This window comes from Diceros bicornis, chromosome X (genome assembly GCF_020826845.1).
Source record: "Diceros bicornis minor isolate mBicDic1 chromosome X, mDicBic1.mat.cur, whole genome shotgun sequence".
In the NCBI taxonomy this organism is placed as follows: domain Eukaryota; kingdom Metazoa; phylum Chordata; class Mammalia; order Perissodactyla; family Rhinocerotidae; genus Diceros; species Diceros bicornis.
Window position 1 is genome coordinate 34262687 of NC_080781.1, and position 20400 is coordinate 34283086.

Sequence of the window (20400 nt, forward strand, 5' to 3'; positions counted from 1 at the left end):
GTCGCCCCATCCTGCCAGGGACACTGGCCTCCCGCCAGCTCTGAAGCTTCTGCCAGACTTTCCCCTCCCAAGGGAAAGCAGTGTCTGGGAGGGCCTGTGAGGAAGACGGAAGACTGGGGGCCTGGGCTGCAGTCAGCCTAAACTGGCTCTGCCCCGTGTGAAAGCGCCTGGGATGTTCTAGGTCTTTCATCTGCATTGCTTTCCTCGCAGCAGAACCAAACAAGCAGAGGCGTCCACTCAGTAGCAAGTCTGAGGGGAAAAACCTTCTGCAAACATCTCCACTTTTCCTTTTTCGAGCAGGAGATCCGTGTTGGTGTCAGGAGGGGTCCCAGCTGTTTATGGCACCTACATAAACAGCCCGACTGACTTTAGTCACTTCTGAGATGGGCTGCGTTAGTCAACCCAAGTACGCCAGGCCACCTTTCCGTGTGATTCCCATGAGCCAAATCACACTGGGCTGATGCCCAGTGTGGCGTGTTGGGCTCCCATGAAATGTTGTCATCGTAGCTGGTGGGACTCTGAGCCTTCCTCCCAGCCGGCTTTCCCTGTCCCCTCCCCCACTGTCCTCCCTCATCCTCCTCCAGGCTCGCGCCCCGCCCACTGCTGGGCACGATTTATAAGCACGGAAATCCCCTTAATCCCTGGGATATGTGGTTTACTTCACCCAAGAATTCCAAGAGCCGCATCCTCGCCCTCGCAAAGTGAATTATAACACGAGCATAGAATATTGATTCCAGGCGTGTGGAATTTTAATCCCCAAGTTCCCACGAAATGCTCCTGTCCATGGCGAATTGGCCCACCACTTCAGCATGTCCACGCAGCTAGGACAGATGAGCCCCTCCGGCCACCACTGTTTACAGTCACCTGGGGGGCCTCGGAGTGCTCCGCATCTCCCTCATGTGACATCGTATCTGCTCTTAGGCGCTGCGTGCAATTCTGGTTTGTGTTTCTGTGGAGGCTGACATCAATCGGGCATTTTAAAATCCCCCTGCTGCCAGCAAAGCCAAAGCCAGGCAGCTGTATTCAAGATGTCACCAGCCGTTATCTGCGAGCAGGGGTGAATGATGCTCATCGCCGTCCCCAGGTGCACTGTCAGGGAACTCCTGCTCCACGCCTGCCCTGCGCTGTGCCAGGACCACCAGCCTGGCTTTCTAGAGACACCGCGGCTCTATTTGCAGTTAGGTTGGGTTTTATTGGGTATCAGCCCCTATGATGTGCCAGGCCTTGTGCCCAGCACTGCGATCCCAATAACTCCCATTAGTTCCTGGTTACAGGTGAGAATTGAGAGGCTCAGAGCTGTTGGGCACACTGCTCAAGGTCATACAGCTGGTGTGTGGCAGAAACATGTCTGCTACCAGGATCTGTCTACTTGTTTTCATTACCGCATCACACCCAAAGAAGCTTCTGCCAATCTTCTACATGATTTTCACAGCATGCCCCAATAATATAACCAGGGTGAGGCACCCACATTTTAATGATGATACAGCTGGAGCCCCGAGAGGTTAAGTGACCTGTGCAAAGACACACAGCCACGTAGTTGGAGGGAGAGCAGGCACTATAACCTGGGATGCCACAGACGTTAGTTGACTGTCCACAATCTGCCAGGTTTGTGCTAAGCTTTGGGGACACCCAGCTGAATAAGATGCAGCCCCTGCTGTCAGGAGACTGGCGACCACATGAGGCAGACAGCAACATATGCAGTTATATGCAATTCCAAGTGTGGGGAAGGAGCCCAGGGCTGGAGGGAGTCATTCGCAGAGGAGGTGACATTTGAGTTGGTCCAGGTAGAATAAGGAGGAAAGAACCAGCAGCAAGTAGAATTCCCAGAGAGCACACTGCCCTACCCCCACAAACTTTTCCTTTCTGCTGGGTGGCCAGTTTGCTGTAAACATCAGCCAGAGAAGGTCAAACAGCCTGTCCCATCCTCTAACTCAGTGCTGTCCAATAGAACTTTCTACAATAATGGAAACGCTCTAGAGCGATGCTGTCCTATATGGCCCCTGGCCACATGTCCCTACTGAACGCTTGAAATGCGGCTAGTGAGTGTGAGGAACCGAATTTTTGATTCTATTTCCTCCTAATTATATTTCAATGTAAAAGGCCACATGTGGCTAGTGGCTCCCGTGTAGGACAGCACAGCTCTGACTGGCTGCCCCCAGCAGCGAGGCGGGAGTACAGGCTCAACCCTGCAAGAGGAGGGCACACCAGTCTCTGTGCCGGTGGTCGCTGGGCAGTTCTCCAGCACCCACAGGCAAAGGGGCAGAAGCATGGGTGGGGCCCAGCCCTCACAGGAGCCCGGCACAATGAGCCATAGGACCAGGCCCCAGTTGTCACCAGGTCACCTCCTCCTGACTCCATCATTTCCTTTGAGGAGGCTGAGAGAGGAGGTGCTGTGAGAGACTCAGTCCCCATCTCTGCTCAAGGGTAACCTTCCCCTGGAGACTCTCTCACTGGGGGGATGGGTCACTGCCACCAGGAGGCGAGCGGGAGGGCTGGACACAGTTCCTGGAGGCCCGCCCTTGGCATGAAGCCCTCCTCTCTGCTCTAGGAGGGGCAAGGGGGAGTTGCAGGCCCTGGCTCTGGCAGGAAGCCTCAGGCCCAGGGTTCCGGGATAGCGCCATCTCCATGTTCACAACATCGAGGGGACTTGCAGCAACCCACTGCGCACTCCGCCCCACTGGAATGACCACCTCTGGCTTTGACTTGTTTATTCCCCCACATCTTCATAGGGGCAACGTGTAAAATAGAAAAACATGAATAAAGAAGGAAATAGATCCAGAACCTGACCCCTTCTCACGAACACCACCGCTGCTGCCCTGCTCCAACCATCATGGTATCTGTTTTTACAACGGCCTCCTGATGGGTCTCCCTGCTCCTGCTCTTGCCTCTCTGTAGTCCATCCTCAACAGAGCACCCAGAGGGCTTCTTGAAGCCTTAAGCCAGATCCAGGCCTTCCTTGCTTGTAACTCTCCAATACTCTCCATCTCACACAAAAGCTGAAGTCCTTATAATGGCCTGCACAGCCCACACAGTCTGCCCTACCCACCCTGGCCTCTCTGACCTCGTCTATTACTCTCCCCTCCCCTGCCACAGGTCTGCCCCAAACACATTGGCTTCCTTGCTGTGCCTGTAACGTGCCTGGCACAGCCTACCTCAGGGCATTTGCACTGCCCATCTCCCCTGCCTAGAGCACTCTTCTCACAGATAGCTACATCGCCCAGTCTGGAGCTTCCATTATGCCTTTATTCAAGTGCCACCTCCTCGGTGAAGTCTTCCCTGGACACCTCTTTAAATTTATGATGCCACCCCTCCCCCAATTCCCCATCCATTTCCCCTGCTCTCTTTTTCTTCCTAGCCTTATCACCTTCTGCCATACTAGATTTTACTTACTTATTCGGTTTGCTATCTGTCTTCTTCCACTTGAATGTGAGCTCTATGAAGGTGAGGAGTTTTTCCTGCTTTGTACTCTACTCAACCTTCAGTGTCTAGGATGGTGCCTGGCACAATGTAGGCTGTCAATAAATATTTTGGGAATAAAAGAATGAGGGAATAAATGAATTAAAATCACCCATATCTCATCACCCAAAGATAATCATTGCTGAGGGTTGGCTGTATTTCCTTCCAGACTTTCTTCTATTGAGCCTCCTTTTGACTGAGTTAAGTAGGAGTCCTGTGGTCACCAACAGGGTGCTGAGGAGAGTGGAGAGACAGATCCTGAAAGAGATCTGTCTTTCATCTCTTTCAGGATCTGTCTCTGCCTGTCATCACCTTGGCGGAAGCCTGGGCTGCATCATGGCTGGCCAAAAATCAATGCTTTTAGTTCTCTCAGGGCTAATCATCCTGTGTAGGACAACCTAAACTAACCAGACTCACAAGAACCTGATGGGTAAAACCAACAACCACCTTACTAATTCGTATCCCTTTCCAGTGATCCTGCCATCAAGGAACACAGAACAATACACTGGAAATCAGAGCTTTACCTGCAGGAGGTAGGATTTGTTGATTGCCCACAGGGCTGAATTAAGATTTTAGAGACCTCCAAGCACTGAAAAGATTATGGTGCCCTGCACCATCCCGCGTGTTATTCAGAATATAAGTACTGCTCAACTATAAAACAATGAACTTGCAATGAAAACAATGTTCCAATTTTTTCCCCTATGATGACTTCAACACTTTTATTGTGTGTGGTGGTTTTTATTTTTATTGATGTTTTAATAGTTTATAACATTGTGAAATTTTTAGTTGTACATTTTTGTTTGTCCATCACCATATACATGTCTCCCTTCACCCCTTGTGCCCACCCCCCACCCCCATTGCCCCTGGTCACCACAATACAGTTTTCTCTGTCCATGTGTAGGTTTATCTTCCACATATGAGTGAGATCATACAGTGTTTGTCTTTCTCTTTCTGGCTTCTTTCACTTAACATAATACCCTCCAGGTCCATCCATGTTGTTGCAAATGGGATGATTTTGTCTTTTTTTATGGCTGAGTAGTATTCCATTGTATATATATGCCACATCTTCTTGATCCAGTCATCAGTCGAGGGACACTTGGGTTGCTTCCACTTCTTGGCTATGGTGAATAATGCTGCAATGAACATAGGGGTGCATAAGCCTCTTTGGATTGTTGATTTCAGGTGCGTTGGATAGATTTCCAGTAGTGGGATGGCTGGATCATAGGGCATCTCTATTTTTAATTCTTTGAGGAATCTCCATACCGTTTTCCATAGAGGCTGCACCAGTTTGCATTCCCACCAGCTGTGTATGAGGGTTCCTGTTTCTCCACATCCTCTCCAACATTTGTTGTTTTTTGAACTTTGACACTTTTAAAAATATATATTAAAAATCAAATTGCTTCTTTTAACAATCAGCTTTGTTCCTCCCGCTTTGTTGGTGCCCTGGGCATATGCTTGAGATTCCTGTGGGACAATTGAGCTCTGATTGTCTCACCAGCATACTTTTCCCTATCCTTGCAGCAAAAGGACCTTGATTTTTTTCCCTTGGGGACTCCTCCCTCATTTTCAGTCAGCGTGATTTGTGGAGCCAATGGACCTCTCCTCCATCTCCAGGGGCAGGGCCCATAAGATGTGAGGAGAAATTTGGTGGGACTTCTGAGAAAGCCCTCTGGGCAGTGTGATGTGAAGATACTTAGGATCTGGTGCTGGGTAGCATTCTGTTATCATAAAGGGAGTCCTGGAACAAGGAGGGGCCATCATGTGGTGTTGAAGCCAACATGGCATAAATCAGAGAAGAGAGATGCAGGTCCTTGGTAGCATAATTTGTGTTGCTGGATCAAACTTTGCCTGAATCCCACATTTCTGCTCAACATTTTTCAGTTATAGCCAATAAATTCTGCTGTGGTTATGTTAGTTTGAGTTTTCTCTCACTTAAAACCAAAAGATTTCTAACAGATATACTTTGGAAACACGAATCATAGCCAAGAGAATTGAACAGACTTCAGCACCTTTCTAGATATATTAAGACTGACACATTCTTACTTTTTCTTTTAGCTTCTATGACAACTGCTTCCTTTCTATTGAGAGCTGTATCATCTAGGGTGTGTTGTAATTAATTAGATCCCTTTATAAACTCCATAAGGGCCAAAATTTTGTCTGGGTTTTTTTGTTTTGTTTTGTTTTGTTTGTTTGTTTGTTTTTTACTGCAATATCTTCAGCACCTAAAACAATGACTGGCCCCTAGTAGGCACTCCATAAATATTAGCTGGCTGGCTGGCTGCTGGCCTAAATGAATGAATGAATGATGAAACTGAAACACAGAAGAGAGTGACCTCCCCGAGTCACATAGCTAGTTATTGAGACAATAAGATGGGAATCCGCCTTATTACCGCAGTGACATCCTTATAAACATTCTTACCTCAACAGGAAGAGGGGAGAGAACTGATATTTTCTGGGTTCCTTCCCCAGGCCAGGCACGTTTGGGTGTGTTTCTGGCCAGCATCTTACGGTTGTGTGTGAATCCTCCACTATACACGCACAGTAGCAAGAGGTGGATATTAGTATTCTCATTTTACAAATGAGGCAACTGAGGCACAGAGATTGAAGCTACATTCCCAAAATCACAAAGCTACTGTGTAGCAGAAAACGCAGCTCAGCTTGAAGGGGTTCTGACATGGAAAACACAAGGGTGCCTGGGACGTGGTCAGCTCTTGGAAAATTCTGGAGATAACTAAAGTCATGCATACTAGGTAGGTTTTTATTAGATTCCTTTTCAGAGGCTAATACTTTGTGACATAGACCCTCAAATGTGGAGATGACAGAGCCTTCCCAGCACAAATTGCACACGTGTGGGTGGGTGGGAGGGGAACACACAACAGTGTGGTGGCTGCAATGTCGTAGTCCATGTGAGCTGTGTATTGCTACATGAGGGCATTAGCATGAACATCACTGTACGTAAAGGAATGTGTGTGTATGTGTGTGTGTTTTCACACAGATAGTCTCTGCGGACCTGCCCTGGTGCAATGTAGACACATCAAAACGAAGGGAAGTGATGGAATCTTCTGGTCACATCCAACCACCCAGATGTGTTCCCAGCATAGCCACAATTTAAGCAGAGCCTGTGATGGGATACTACTTCTCTGAGCAAAAAAATGACCGAAGAGTCCAGGCACTGGTGAGTAGGGGGACCCAACATAAACCAGAAGAGAAATTTGACCCCACCTTCCACTCTGTCATGTGAATTCACACACCCTGATTGGTTCTGTTGCTTTCCCTTGCCCCCTATGTGCTCCAAGTGTCTTCATTTAGTAACACTTCAAAGGGCCATGAGGATGACAGCGAGTTCAGTTCCGTGGGAAGAGCCCTGTGGGAGTCCAAAGGACCAGGGACACTGTTAATGTTTAGCAACTTTGGAAAAGCCTCTTCACTCTCTGGGCCTCACTCGGCACCCTCATTTGGGGAAAGGAGTGAGGGACACAGAACTCCCAAGCTCACTCGTTCCATAGCACCACCGCAGAGACTTTCAGTCCTGGAGATGAGAAAAGACTGTGGCTGTGACTCTTCGAATGGGGGAGCCTGACATCTGGTTGGAATTGTCCGCTGAAGGGCACCCATAACTCTGAGAGCAGCTCAGGGCCTCATCCCTGGCCTGGTTTGGAGGCTGTGGGTTGGTGTGCTGGGGAGAAATCAATCAGAAGGGAAGGGAGAAGGTAGGGAGAGAGGGATGGAAGGAATGCCCAGGTTTCACAAACTCTGCCTTGCATAAGCGGCTGCCTGTTTGTCCCGACTTTGCAGAGAAAAACATAAAAGTGTGTGTGTGTGAGTGTGTGTGCTTTTTTTTAACTCACGCAGGTCACAGGGGAAACTGAGAAAGCAAACATCTAAGGAAAGAAAAGATTTCTCTCCTTTGTGTTTTTCCTTCTGTTGAGCCAAGCGCCCCAGAATGTATTGCAAAAGGTGGGGCCCAGGGCCTGGGGAGAGAGCGGGGTGCTGTTAACACTCCTCGCCCACCTTTGAAGGTGGCTGGGCCTCTGTAAACACAAGTGACTTCTGACTTCTCATGGCTCTAAAAATAATCAGTGTGGAGGTTCTAAATCAGGAACAAAGGAGAAACAAAGGGTTAATGAGAGGACACAAGTTTGATGTCTCGTTGGATAAACACAGAGTCAGCTAGGAGCAGAGGCGCCAGGGGCTGGCCTCTGCCGGGGGGAACCAGCTTGGCCTTTAGCCCTTGAAATACTGTGCATCGCTATTTCTTCCTCACATTCGCAAAGGGCACCTCGCACCCTGCTCTTTGGACCAGCCCCTTTTGAAACCTCGATGGAGAAAAGTTGGCACTTTCATCTATCTTGGCGCCCCTCCCTGGTAGCTTCACCCCTCTCCCCTGACCCTGATCAAAGCCACGCTCTAAGACCTAACTCATACTCACTTGTAAGTGACTGCTATGGCTGCAGCAGCCTCAGAGGCAGCAGCTCATGTTTACCGCAGGGCTGGCTTTCTCCACACTCTGTGCGTATTCTTGCTGTATTCTCACAACACTCCAAAGAAGCATCATTACTGAGCCCACGTTACAGAAAAGGGGATGGAGGATGACCTTAACTTCCCCACAGTCCCAGATCCAAGCAATCAGGTCCTGGAGCCCCAACTGTTAACCCTCACTCCTCTGCATTTCAAGCCAGGGGGATTCAGTAGTGAGGAGTCGCCTAGAAGCTGAGGGACCTAGGGCTGATGAAGCAGAAAAGCCGTTCCCTGTGCCTCTCAAAAGACTCACTCTCTCAAAAGGGGAGAGCTGTCCTTGTCTAATGTTAATAACCTATGGGGGGGTGTCCCCGCCCCACCACCCCAACCCCACAACTGTGCAAGGCTTTCTCAGGAATTCAGCACACACACGCATCTAGCTGTTTATAGTCCAACCAGCAAGTTCCATCCCAACCAAATGTCACGTCCTAGCGATTCTGCTGCACGTGTGATGTGTGTTCTGGGAGTAGGGAAACTAAGGAGAGAAAATGTGAAGGCAGGAAAAGCCGGTGGTTAGTCACCGCTGCAGATCTCTTTACTAATCCCATTTAACTAGCAGGTCACAGTTCCCTGCCTAGAGGGGGAACTCAACGAATATTTGTTGAATGAATGCATAAAGGAATGAACTAATGAACACCTGACTGATAGCTACCTCCCTTCTTTCCTTCTATCGTGTTCTTGAAGTCATCGGTGGAATTTTCTCAGCCTAATGTGCACACCCATCAGATGGCGGTGCAGATTGTGATTCCGGGCAGCTGGGTTGGCTCCTGAGGTTGTGTGCATCTAACTAGCTCCCGGGTGATGCCGATGCTGCTGCTTCGTGGACCGCACTTTGAGTAGTGAGGGTCTAGGCCACCTTGGTCTTACTCACGGCTGTTGTCACAGTTCAAGGTCACAAAAGAAGAGGGTCTCATCTTTTCCATGGAGTTATTTGGATTAAACTTCCCCAGCCATTTCATCAGTGTTGGTTTGTTTTACTGTCCGGTTTCGGTCTGTGGTGCACAGTGCTGCGTGTAAAGCTTTCAACTGTGCTGTCTTTTATCCCTGGCTGGTGCCAAAGGTGGCTTTCCCTTGAAGCTAATGAAGGTTAAACTTCAGAACCCTCACTTGCACTGACCCCTTCCCACGTCTTCAGGCATAGATGGCAATATATTTTCACGATTGTATGTTTTAGTGCATTTGCAAAAGTAAAAGTATTGTATATTTGTACAAACCTCAGGCCCCACAGAAGCCTGACTCCACCCCTTCACTTGCCCTGTTGAATTTCATAGAGTAAATAAATATTTCTCTTATACCCGTCTCTATCAAAAAGGAAAATAAAGGAAAAGATGGCCAAGAGTTTTGAGAAAAATGTAGAAAAGCATAATTCTTTAAGGAAGTGAAAAATAGACCTGTTGCATATTTAAATATGCAAACATCTAGCTCTGATTTATGATTTGTACTCCCCACCCGGGCCTATGTAGGCATCTGCATTTGCAATCACTAATCTGGCCTTTAGTAAAGAAGCATTACAAAGAAAACAGTTCCCCCTGTGTCAGCCCATTACCCTGTAAAAGTCCACGGGCCCCATCAGCCTTGGTCTCCTGGACAAACGGGCTCCTCACCTGTTCAGAGAGAGGCTGTGAGTCTCTGGCACAGTTGCACAGTGCACAGTGTTGACACAGCGGTGTCAGGGAATTGCATCTGCTCTATTTAATGGATTGTCACAAGTGAGCCTACGTGGGTGACAAACCTCAAAATAGCTGGCTCCATGTGTGGAGCCATGTGGAGACTTCGGCCGGTTCTATTCTACCTTGGCTGCACCTTGGCATCACCTGGGGAACTTTGAAAAGTATTGTTGCCTGGGTCGCACTCCCAAAGAATGTGATTTAATTGGTCTGGCTTGTGGTGTGGGTGATGACATTTTTTAAAGCTCCCTAGGTGACTGCAATGTCAGCCAAGGGTGAGACACTGCCTTAGACTATCAGATCTGGAAAAGAGCCTAGACCTGGCTACTCACAGTGCGGTCCTCACAGCAGCAGCAGCAGCAGCAGCAGCAGCATCGCCTGCCCAGCTGTTAGAAATGCAGAATCCCAGCTCCACCCCAGATCTACCGAATCAGAATCTGCATTTTTAACAAGACCCCAGGGGATTTGCATGCCCACTAGAGCTTGAGAAACACCACCTTAGAAATCAGTGCTTTCTGGATCAGCTTCTTCCATTTCCAAATGCAGAAATTGGAACCCAATCACATGGAGTGATTTGGCCAAGGTCCCCCAGAAGCATGCTGAAGTCCCAGGTCTCCCATCTCCCAGCTTTAGCCAGACTTCCTCTTCCTCAGCTGGACTTTCTGTCATTCTAGAAGGGCACTGAGAGTCCTCAGAGATCCTCACTCCCGTGTATGGACAGCCCCGAGTCGGAGACACACCTCTCATCCCAGGGTCGCGGAAACCACACAGTTTACTGTAGAATTTCTGGCTTTTTCTTGTTTGGGGAAAAATATGTCTCAGTAAGATCCATTATGTATTCTGGGTATACACAATGAGTTTGTCTTGAGACGTATTTATGCCCGAGAATATTATGTATTCTCTTTATATACCATGCAAGGTTAAATTTTTTGAAAATTTATATTTCCTTTTTATCACCCAGACATATAAGCAATTTACAGCCAGGCCTGGTGGATCGGAATCAGATGGCAAAACCCAGATTAACCCCATGGATCCTGGTGGCCTCTGGTCAGTCCTTGCTGTGAATGAGATTTTCACCTGAGTGAAGGCATTGAACTTTCCTTTAAAGATGAATATGCAGGTGGGTATCATTTTTGCAATGCAGGCACTTCCTCTTGCTGCTTTAAGTTCATCTAGCAATTTTTTTTAAAGACAGACATATTGAAGCAGTCATACACTGAATAATTCATGTGGAAAAATTTGGAGGAGAGCTAAATAGAGGTGACTTGTGGTATATTCTGACTTGCCAGTTGTTAGAAGATGGAGAGTTCCTGTATTACATAATTGCTCCTCACCAGAAATGCGGTGGTTGAAGCCGCTAGGGACCCTTCACGTGGCCCCTTTTGCACCAACCCTTTAGTTAGTCAACTAACTCTTAAGAGCCCTCTTTTGGAAGTAAAAGATGCCCAGAGGACACTGGCCCGGCCCAGGGGAGGTCAGATAGCACACCAATAGGAGCTTCCCACTGAACGCACGACTTTATCACACCTGCACATGCGTGGGTGCAGGCACACACCCCCAGCCACCAGTGCGACCTGTCACCCACAATTTTCTGCCAGACCCAAAGATGGTCTTTATGTGCAAATCCCTGGCCAAGGGTGGTCCCACAGACCTGCTCAGCATTCATCCAGGTGCAGAAGGCAGCCAGGGGATGAATCATTATTATTTTTTTAATCAAGTAACAGACCCAGGTGTAGCAGCAGCCCAGCTTTCTAATATCACTGTGGCTTTGATAAATATGTCCCATTCCTTGATAACTTTTCCAAATCCTTTAATATCCTGCAGCTCAGTCCCTAATGTCTGGCTGTCGCAAAAATGTGTGACAGGAGACCAAATGTCAATAAAATTTCCCCGCCTGCCTCAACCCAGTACATAATCAGCTCCAAGGTAAATAAATGGTAAGTTAGTCATCTGCTGCCGGGGACGGGAGGGCTCTGGGCTTATCTGGCTTTCATTTTTTCCTTCCTATGGGGCCGACCAAAAAGTCCTCTTATCCCAGTCTTCTGGGGCAAGGTGTGGGATTTTTTTCCCCCTTTTTCTTTTTTTTGTCTTCCCTTTGGAGGGACAGCCTGCTCTGCTTTTCTGAAACGGCTGTCCGCTTTCTGTTTGGCTCTCCTCAACTCCATTAAATCACCTTTCATCACATTAAATACAGGTCTTCAGGGTGGTCAGAGAGCTTCGCTCTGAGGGATGATGTAGTAATGAGGGCAACGTGAAGGAAAAATCATTTTTCAGCTCAATCCCAGGCAGGCCACAGGGAAGCCTGAAGGGGAGGGGTGAGGCGCTGAGCATGTCTCACTTTCGACAGGAGCCAGGTTCCTGAGGAGAGGTTTCATTCGTTCATTCATTCACTCATTCATTCATTCATCAAACACATAGAGAGCACTACTCCATGTCAGGTTCTGGGAATGTGTCAGTGAACAAAAGAGACAAAAACAGCCCTTCCCTCATGGAGTTTCCATAAGTAGGAGCATTTGAGAGCCTCTTGGGGAACACGCTCAACAAGGGACTCATAGAAAAGCAGCACCAGAGAGTGGTATTCTTCCAGGAGACACTCTTTGTTTTGAGCTCCATTCTCCTTTTTCCCAAGAGCAAGTGCCCTTGGAAAAGATTAGCTGTTATCACCCTCTAGCACCTTAGTGTGAATTTATTTATTGGCTCCTCTTCCTGCCTAGATAGGAGGGCCTTCCAGGGCTGCCAAAGACAGGAAAATCCCAAAAAGGCAGGGACAAGAGAGATTGGGACCAGCCTTTTTCCTCAAAGTCCCCTGGGGCCGAAAGTCCCAAAGTCCAAAGTCCCCACCTGTTGGAGAGGCAGATGCTTCATCCCCATCTGGCCCCATTGAGTAAGAGTCCCACGCTACAGCCCGAGGGCCCCTGCACAGGACCTTCCCTCTAAAGGACCCAGGGACATTCAAGGACCTCTTTAGGAAACAGGCCAAATGACATTGAAGTTCTCCAAGTTCAGATAACTTTTAGCTGCCCTTCCTAGTGGTGATGACAGCTCTCCACTGGTACTTAGTGGTAGGTACTGTACTATGCTTGGTTGGTGTCTTTAAACCCTGCCCATACCATTGTAAACAGTCTCTTAATAATAACGTTAGTAACACATAGCATTTTAATAATAGCATTTAATAACGCATACCCTATTTGAGTGTGCCATCTGTTTGCTGCGCAGATCCAGATCCACACAGTGGGTAAAGGATGAACCGGAGGCAGCAGGTCTCAGACTAGAATCTGGACACAAGTCGGGGAAAAAGGGATGCCCACAGAGCCTCATGTAAGGCAGTGTTTTCACATGTAGTGGGCATAATACGGTCCATAAAATGTACATTCCTGCCTCATAGCCCCTTCTAACTCAGTGGTTCTGACTGGAGGCCTGGGAGTGTGCATTTTTAACAAGCATCAATTGAATACGTGTTGATTTAATAGTTCCTAACTAAGCATAGTGACTCCCTTCTGCTGCAATGTCATTCTCCTTTCCATATTATCTAAAATCTAAGAATTTAAACAGCAGATAAATAGCGATAAAATACAGGAGGTTAAAGAAGAGCTAAAGAAAGAACTATTCAGTTTTCCAAAAGAATTTAGAAAAAAACGTAAAGGAGCCAGGACTTGCTGGGTTCAAATATAAAACTGTTTTTCATCCCTGGTCTTTTCTGGCAAAATAGTCTCAAAGCAGTAATTGGCATCTAAGCTCAGTAAAACATGGCCTCAGAGTAAGATCGGATCAAGGGTATAGCCATAAGACCCTTTGTTGAGATCTCAAAAGATTTAATACAGTGACTTGTAGACCATCTCATGTAGACACAATGTTTTCTAAGAATCTTAAGGATGCTGTCCCACAGCCCTGACTTTCATCCTGAAATACAAGACCTGTCTCAAAGAAATTTGTAGATGTGGCTTTTCTCTAATGGAGTACATTATAACTTGATACACAGGAAACACACTAAGTTTTGAAAGGAATTACATTGGCTTGGACTGAAAAGACAGAGACAGTTCAAAATAAAAAGAGGCCTCTGAGTCTTCAACTTCCTAAAGAGAGGAAACAGACTGAAGAAGCTACTCAGATGCAAACATGAATATTTACTATGGAAAAGGAGAGGTGACTCAGAGGGCAGAATCAAGAGCTACAGGGAACCACTCCCAGGGAGAAAGCCTGGCAGCTTTGACTTTTGTGCTCTTAGGGAAGTCAGCTGTCATGTAAGAAATCCAACTACCCTGACAACCAGCATGCTGTGGAGAAGCTCAAGCTAACCACATGAAGAGGCCACATGTAGAAAAATTGAGGAAGCAAGCCCCCAGTGAGAACTGAGGCCCCAGACATCTGAACCAAGTCAAGCCATTCTTACAGGATTCCAGCTGTTTGAGCAGTTCCTGCTGATGCCAGATGGAGCAAAAATGAGCTGTTCTCGCCAAGCCTTGCTCAACTTGTAGAATTGTGAGCAAATAATTAACTGACTGTTGTCTTAAATCATTAAGTTTGGGGATATTTTGTTATGCAGCAATAGGTAACTAACAGATGTGCTTAGCATTATGCACTTGTAAGGAGTCTTTGGGGACTGGTCGTCCTGAGGCCCGGGACCAGCTAAAGTAAATGTCCTCCCATAAATACACACTCACTATCACAGCCATTGCCATGCGTGAGAGCATTTGAGTTGTAACTGGAAGAGGGAAGAGTTGAGAAGAGAAAGGAGGAAGACAGGACGTGGTCTGATCTCTGATCTATTGTCGTCCTCTTGCAAGTGTGAGAACCCGAGCTCAGTTGGTCATACAGATGAGAGATATTGTGAGTCCGGGGGAGGGCTGAAGGCCCAGGCTGACAAAACCATCCCTGAGAAATTTTTGCAGAACCTGGCCTACTCTGAGGCCCAGAACAAAGAGGAAGCCATGGTCATCACCCCTGCATGTTCAGCTCAGGCTGTATCCCTCCCACTTCATGTGCCAGGGATCCCCAATGTCCATATCCAGCCCTGATGTACAGTGTGACCAAAATGGCTCAGAGAGGTTAAGTAATCTGCTTGAGGTCATACAGCTATTACTTGCTGAGACAGGCTTTGAACTCAGACTGACTCCTATGGCCTGACCCAAGACAAACTATTGACTCCCTAAGAGAGGTAAGTGCCCCTAAGTGTCAGTCCTCAAGTCTCTTTAATTTATTTCACAGGAATTTCATTCATCATATTTTTTTCTGTGTGTGTGAGGAAGATCAGCCCTGAGCTAACATATGTTGCCAGTCCTCCTCTTTTTGCTGAGGAAGACTGGCCCTGGGCTAACATCCATGCCCATCTTCGTCTACTTTATATGGGACGCCGCCACAGCATGGCTTGACAAGCAGTGCGTAGGTCCGTGCCTGGGATCCAAACCTGTGAACCCTGGGCTGCTGAAGCAGAGTGCACGAACTTAACTGCTGTGCCACTGGGACAGCCCCCTCATTCATATTATTTATTGCAAAATTCTTTGCAATTTTCACCCTGTCAAAGAACGAATGGAACCAAGGTTGGTGTTCTAAAATTTACACAGATGATTTCATGAGCTATCATGCCTCACCTTCCATCACACTTACCTGCTTTAGGATGATGGCATGGTGTTGGATAGGAGTGGGAGGGAACAGGCTCCAAGCCCCCCAGCTCCCTTCCCCACTGCCCTTACCCCTCAGACTTCTCTGTGCTCTCTGCAGTGACTTTGCTCATGTTGGCGCTGCCACTGGAGTTGCTCTTTTACCTCCTGCTCTAGGTGGTATTGCTGCAAAACAAAATACTCCAAAACTTAGTAGCTTAAAACAATAATGGATTCTGCTCATGGATTCTGTACATCAGGAATTCAGGCAGGGCACAGCCTGGATGGTTTATCTCTGCTCCAGCGTGTATAGATCCTCAGCTGGGAAAGCTCAAAGGCCGGGGATGACTTGCAGCTGAGGGCTGCAATCAGGAATCATCTGAAGGCTCCTTCACACACATATCTGGCACCTGGGCTGGGAGGACTCAAAGACCGCCAGCCGGACACCTACTGGAGAAAGCCCATATGTCTTGGGCTTCCTCACAGCATGGCATCCTCAGAATAGTCAGACTTCTTATATGGCAGCTCAGGGCTCCAAATGCACATGATCCAGTGACATGGTGGAAGCTGCAGTGCTTTTTATGACCCAGACTTGGAAGTCACTGAGTATCACTTCCACTGTAATCTACTGATTGAAGCAATCACAAGCCCCACCACCCCATATTCAAGTAAAAGGGACATAGACCCTACCTCTCAATGGGAGGAGTGTTAAGGTCATGTTGTAGAAGAGCCTTTGGGTTAGGAGAGATTGTTGGCTGCCATCTTTAGAAAATATAATCTGTCAGTCTGCTCTCTGACCACAACAATTCCTATCCTCCAGTCCTTCCATGCCTAATCCAAGCCCCCTCCTCCAGGAAGCCTTTTCTAATCACTGCAGTCCACTTTAACCCCTATTTTCCCTCTATCAGTTCTACTTAATATCCCAGAGTGGTGGAGGAGGAGGAGTAGTATAGCTAACATTATGAGGCATTCAACATTTCTTTTATATTAACTCACCAAATCCTCAGAACAATTTCGTAAGGTAGGTGCTATTATTATCACCCTTTTACAGCCAAGGAAAAGCCCAGAGAAGTTAGATTACTTGCCAAAGCCACACAGTTAACAATCAGCAGAGGCAGAGTTCGAACCCAGGCAGTCAGCTGCAGAATCTGACCTCTTCCTTGCCTCCTAGCCTGCCTCTCAGTAGCTCTTACTTATCACACTTGAGTTTCCAGCAGCCAGTCTGAAACAGCTGCACTCCTTGGCATGGCCGTGTTCCCTGCCATAGTGCTAGGCTCACCTGCACTCTCGTCGAGGGATTTCTAGATGTACGTCCATTAATGCCAGCAACCTTCCACGTTCACAAAAACTGAACACGTTCACAAAAGCCAGTGTGCATGTTTGTGCAACTGACCTGCTGACCCCAGCCTGGGCCAGGCCAGGAGGACGCTACTTATGGAGTTTGTAAAAGAGCTTCAAGAGAATCATTCCATGCCAGAACTCGTGAGCAGGGCAGGGCCCCGGAGGCTGGTGGCCAACAGGGACGTCTGAAGTGCCTGCATAAGCACACCAAAAAGGCAAAGGGAAATACACCGCAAGATGGAGAAGTCAAAATTAGATTTCAGGATGGTTTTAATTCCGGGCTCCAGGAGTCTTGGGGACTTAGGTTGAGAGAGAGAGACAGAGAAATGATTGAGAACTGCAGGGTTTTTATGGGCCGCGCGGCCTCTTTCAGCCTGAGCAGGCAGATTGAGAAATCCGTCAACAACCAAGGAGCAAACCCGAGATAGAGCACAGTCTAACAGGCGGAGGGATAATAGCGCTCAGGTCCAGGGAGGTCCTGAGACACATGGAAATGATTCAGGGCATAAAAGACTGCGTCTGGGTGCTTCCTATCTTCAAAATCATTCCACGTGCACGCGGAAGCGGCTTCAGAAAAGAACAGGTTTTCCTAACTTGCCATTCTGGCCTATAAATTAATGCTTCAGACCTTTATCTTGAAGCTGCCTTGGCCCTGGAAGAGGTGGTCTTGGAGGTGAAGTTGGGAGCATTCAATATTAGCCAGATTATTGGCAATTCTTGGCTGCCTAGTGCCTGAAACTGTGTCTTCTGTCAGCCCTGGCCAGTCTGCATGACTCTAGAGAAGCAAAGGGCAGTGAGGGCAATGAACTTGGCCTTGGGCGGTAGAAGCAGGAAGAAATTCGGAGGTAGGCAGATGACTTTGTCATCCTTAATGGGCTACTTAGCTTCTTGGGGATAGTGTCCAGAAGCCAACAGTAGCATGCCCCGGTCAGCGGAGGGCAAAATGGGCAGCCTTATATGCTGCCCACGGGATGGTGTCTGAGTTTGGGTTACCCCAGAAGCCGACCCTGAGACAAAGAAATGAGTGCAAGTAGTTTATTTGGGAAACGCAAGAAACACTGTTAGGAGAGTGGGGAAGAGAGATGTGGAAGGAAAGGCAGCCAGTAACGGACGCCTTATCAAGCCAGCTGGCACTGCAGGCAACTGGTGCTTAATCCCACTGGTGAAACTAGGAAAGAGAGGCATCTGGGTCAAGGACCAGGTTGTTTGGTGTTGTTATCAACCCACTGTAGGTGGGTACTTTTGTAAAGTACAATACAAATGGCACAGCAATGTCAAATTTTTCTAAAAGTTCGTAAATGCAGACTCTCTCTTTGTGTACTTATCTTGAAGTGGATGAGTAATAAACATTTCACAGCTTGTCACCAGTTTGGGGACCACACTGGTTTGAGTAACACTGATGTAGAACGCACACCTCCGAGTTATGCTCCCCCCTGCAAGGAGCTGGGCTATTTATATACCAACTCAGGCTAGTCATTGGTTGAGGGAGTGTGTGAGGGTGGGGAAATTCCTCCGTCCACACGCAGAGTGGTGGTGCACAGTTTCTAGAAAGCCACTGGGCCAAGAGATGCAGTTACTGGCAGTTGGGAGTCAGCCTGAACCCACCCAGGGAACAGGGCAGGGCATTGACAGCATCTGCTATGAAGAGTCCCGTCCCGTCCTTTCCCCATCTTGCCCTGCTTAGCAACACTCTGGAACTTGAGGTCAGAGCAAGGCAGAGGCCAGATGGGAGTGCCCAGAAACCAGGGAGCTCTGGACCCGCAAGCCAGGGATTCACTATGGCTGGGTGTAAATAGAGAGGCAATACTGGGGGCCCTTTTAGCCGCCGAGCCCAGCATCTGAATTCAGCTCTCATCCAAGCAGCCTGTTAGAAGGAAACAAAAAACAAAGCCACCGCAGCACCCCATGTCGGCTTTGCTCAGCCCCGAAATGCAGAGCGACCATTTTCCCTGGCCTAAGGCTGTTTGCTCTGCCGCTGCCTGGAGCCTGTGCTTCACATGCCTCTTCTGCTGCAGGCTTGTTTGCCAGTGGAACCGGCAGCTATTTCTGGCCGTGCGATCAACTCTTGGTCTGCAAGTTGGAGGCAGGGGGTGACTGCAGCTGTGGCAAGGGAGATCATGGGATTGAAGAGTCTTTCTGGGCTGCCCAGGTATCCTCAGCCCAGCCTGGCCACTCTGCAGTCAGCATCACTCTTGGGACAGTTCATTTTAGGGCACACGGGCTGATGGGGATAACAATACTGCTAAAACAATGATGGTACCGAGAAGGGATACCTCCAGACTCTCCCCGGCATTACTCTTCTGCTGGGCCCTTTAGACACACTATTTCAGGATTCCAGGAACAGTTCCGAGGTGTGTGTGACAGTGACTGAGAGCAACCGCTCTGTTGTCACACTGCCTGGGTCTGGATGCTGGATCTTCCACCTTCAAGCTGTGTGAATTAGCATGCCTCAGTTTCCTCATCTGTCAAATGGGATTCTACCTACTTCATCGAGTTGTTCGTGCATTAAATGGGCTAATATCTGTGATGTGCTCAGACCACGGTAAGGCCTAGAGTCAGGACCCAGAACCCAGGAGTCCTGGATCCACCTTGGTCAGGTCCCCAGCTCAGCATGCTGGCAGCCGCTGGGCCTCAGGCCAGCAGGGCCCCTGGCTCTCTGGGGAAGTGACTAGTAGCAGGTCGGTTGGGCCCCCCTGCAGCACAATTTCACCCTTGTCACACAGATGGCAGCTAAAGAAGGAGTGTGACTAAAACTTTCCATTTTCAACTGTTGGCTCTGTGATGACATGCAGGCCCCAGACTGAGGGCTTCCCCCAGCTGCGGCGGCGGCTGCTGCTGCTGTTGTTGCCACCTGGGAAACTTCTTATAATCGCTGCCTTGAAGGCCACTAGGGTTTTCACCTCAGGGGACAGACCCTGGGGTCGTGGTGGCCCCTTAACCTCTTTGGGTAATGTTTCTCCCCACCATTCTCACATAGTCGGCTGTAGAGGGTGCCCAAGGGGATGATGGGATGCAAAGCATTCCCAGATTAGGCAGGTTAAAGGTTAAAGGTTCACAGATCTGCCTTATCCAGCCCAGAGTCACACATACCCCAGGCCTCTGTAATCATTTCCAGTTTCCTAATTAGTTCTCCCTTATTTCCAACCATGGTTCAGGTTGCCAGATAAAATACAGGACGCCCAGCTAAATTTGATTTTCAAATAAACAACGAATTTTTTTAGTATAAATATACCCCCAATATTGCATGAGAAATACTAAAAATGTATCCGTTGTTTATCTGAAGTCCAAATGTAACTGGGCATCCTGTTTTTATTTGCAAAACCTGGCAACCCTTGTCTAGGGTCACAGAGAGGTCTCTTAGTATCATCCATAGACTTGGTCCCCTCCCACATGAGTTTAGGTGCTGTCTTAGTCCATTCGGGCTGCTGTAACAGAATGCCATGGACTGGGTGACTTACAAACAACAGACACTTATTTCTCACAGTTCTGGAGGCTGGGAAGTCCAAGACCACGGCAGATTCAGTGTCTGGTGGGGGCCCTCTTCCTGGTTCATAGACTGCCGTCTTCTCACTGTGTCCTCACATGGTAGAAGGTGCAAGAAGTTCTCTGGAGTCTCTTTTATAAAAGTACTGATCCCATTCATGAGGGCTCCACCCTCAGGACCTAATCACCTCCCAAAGGCCCCACCTCCTGATACCGTCACATTGGAGGTTAGGTTTCAGCTTATGAATTTGAGGGGGACACCAACATTCAGCCCATAACAGGTAACCTAAGAAGCCAACCCTGAGAAAAGACTCAGATGCTGGTGGTGTGACTGGGAG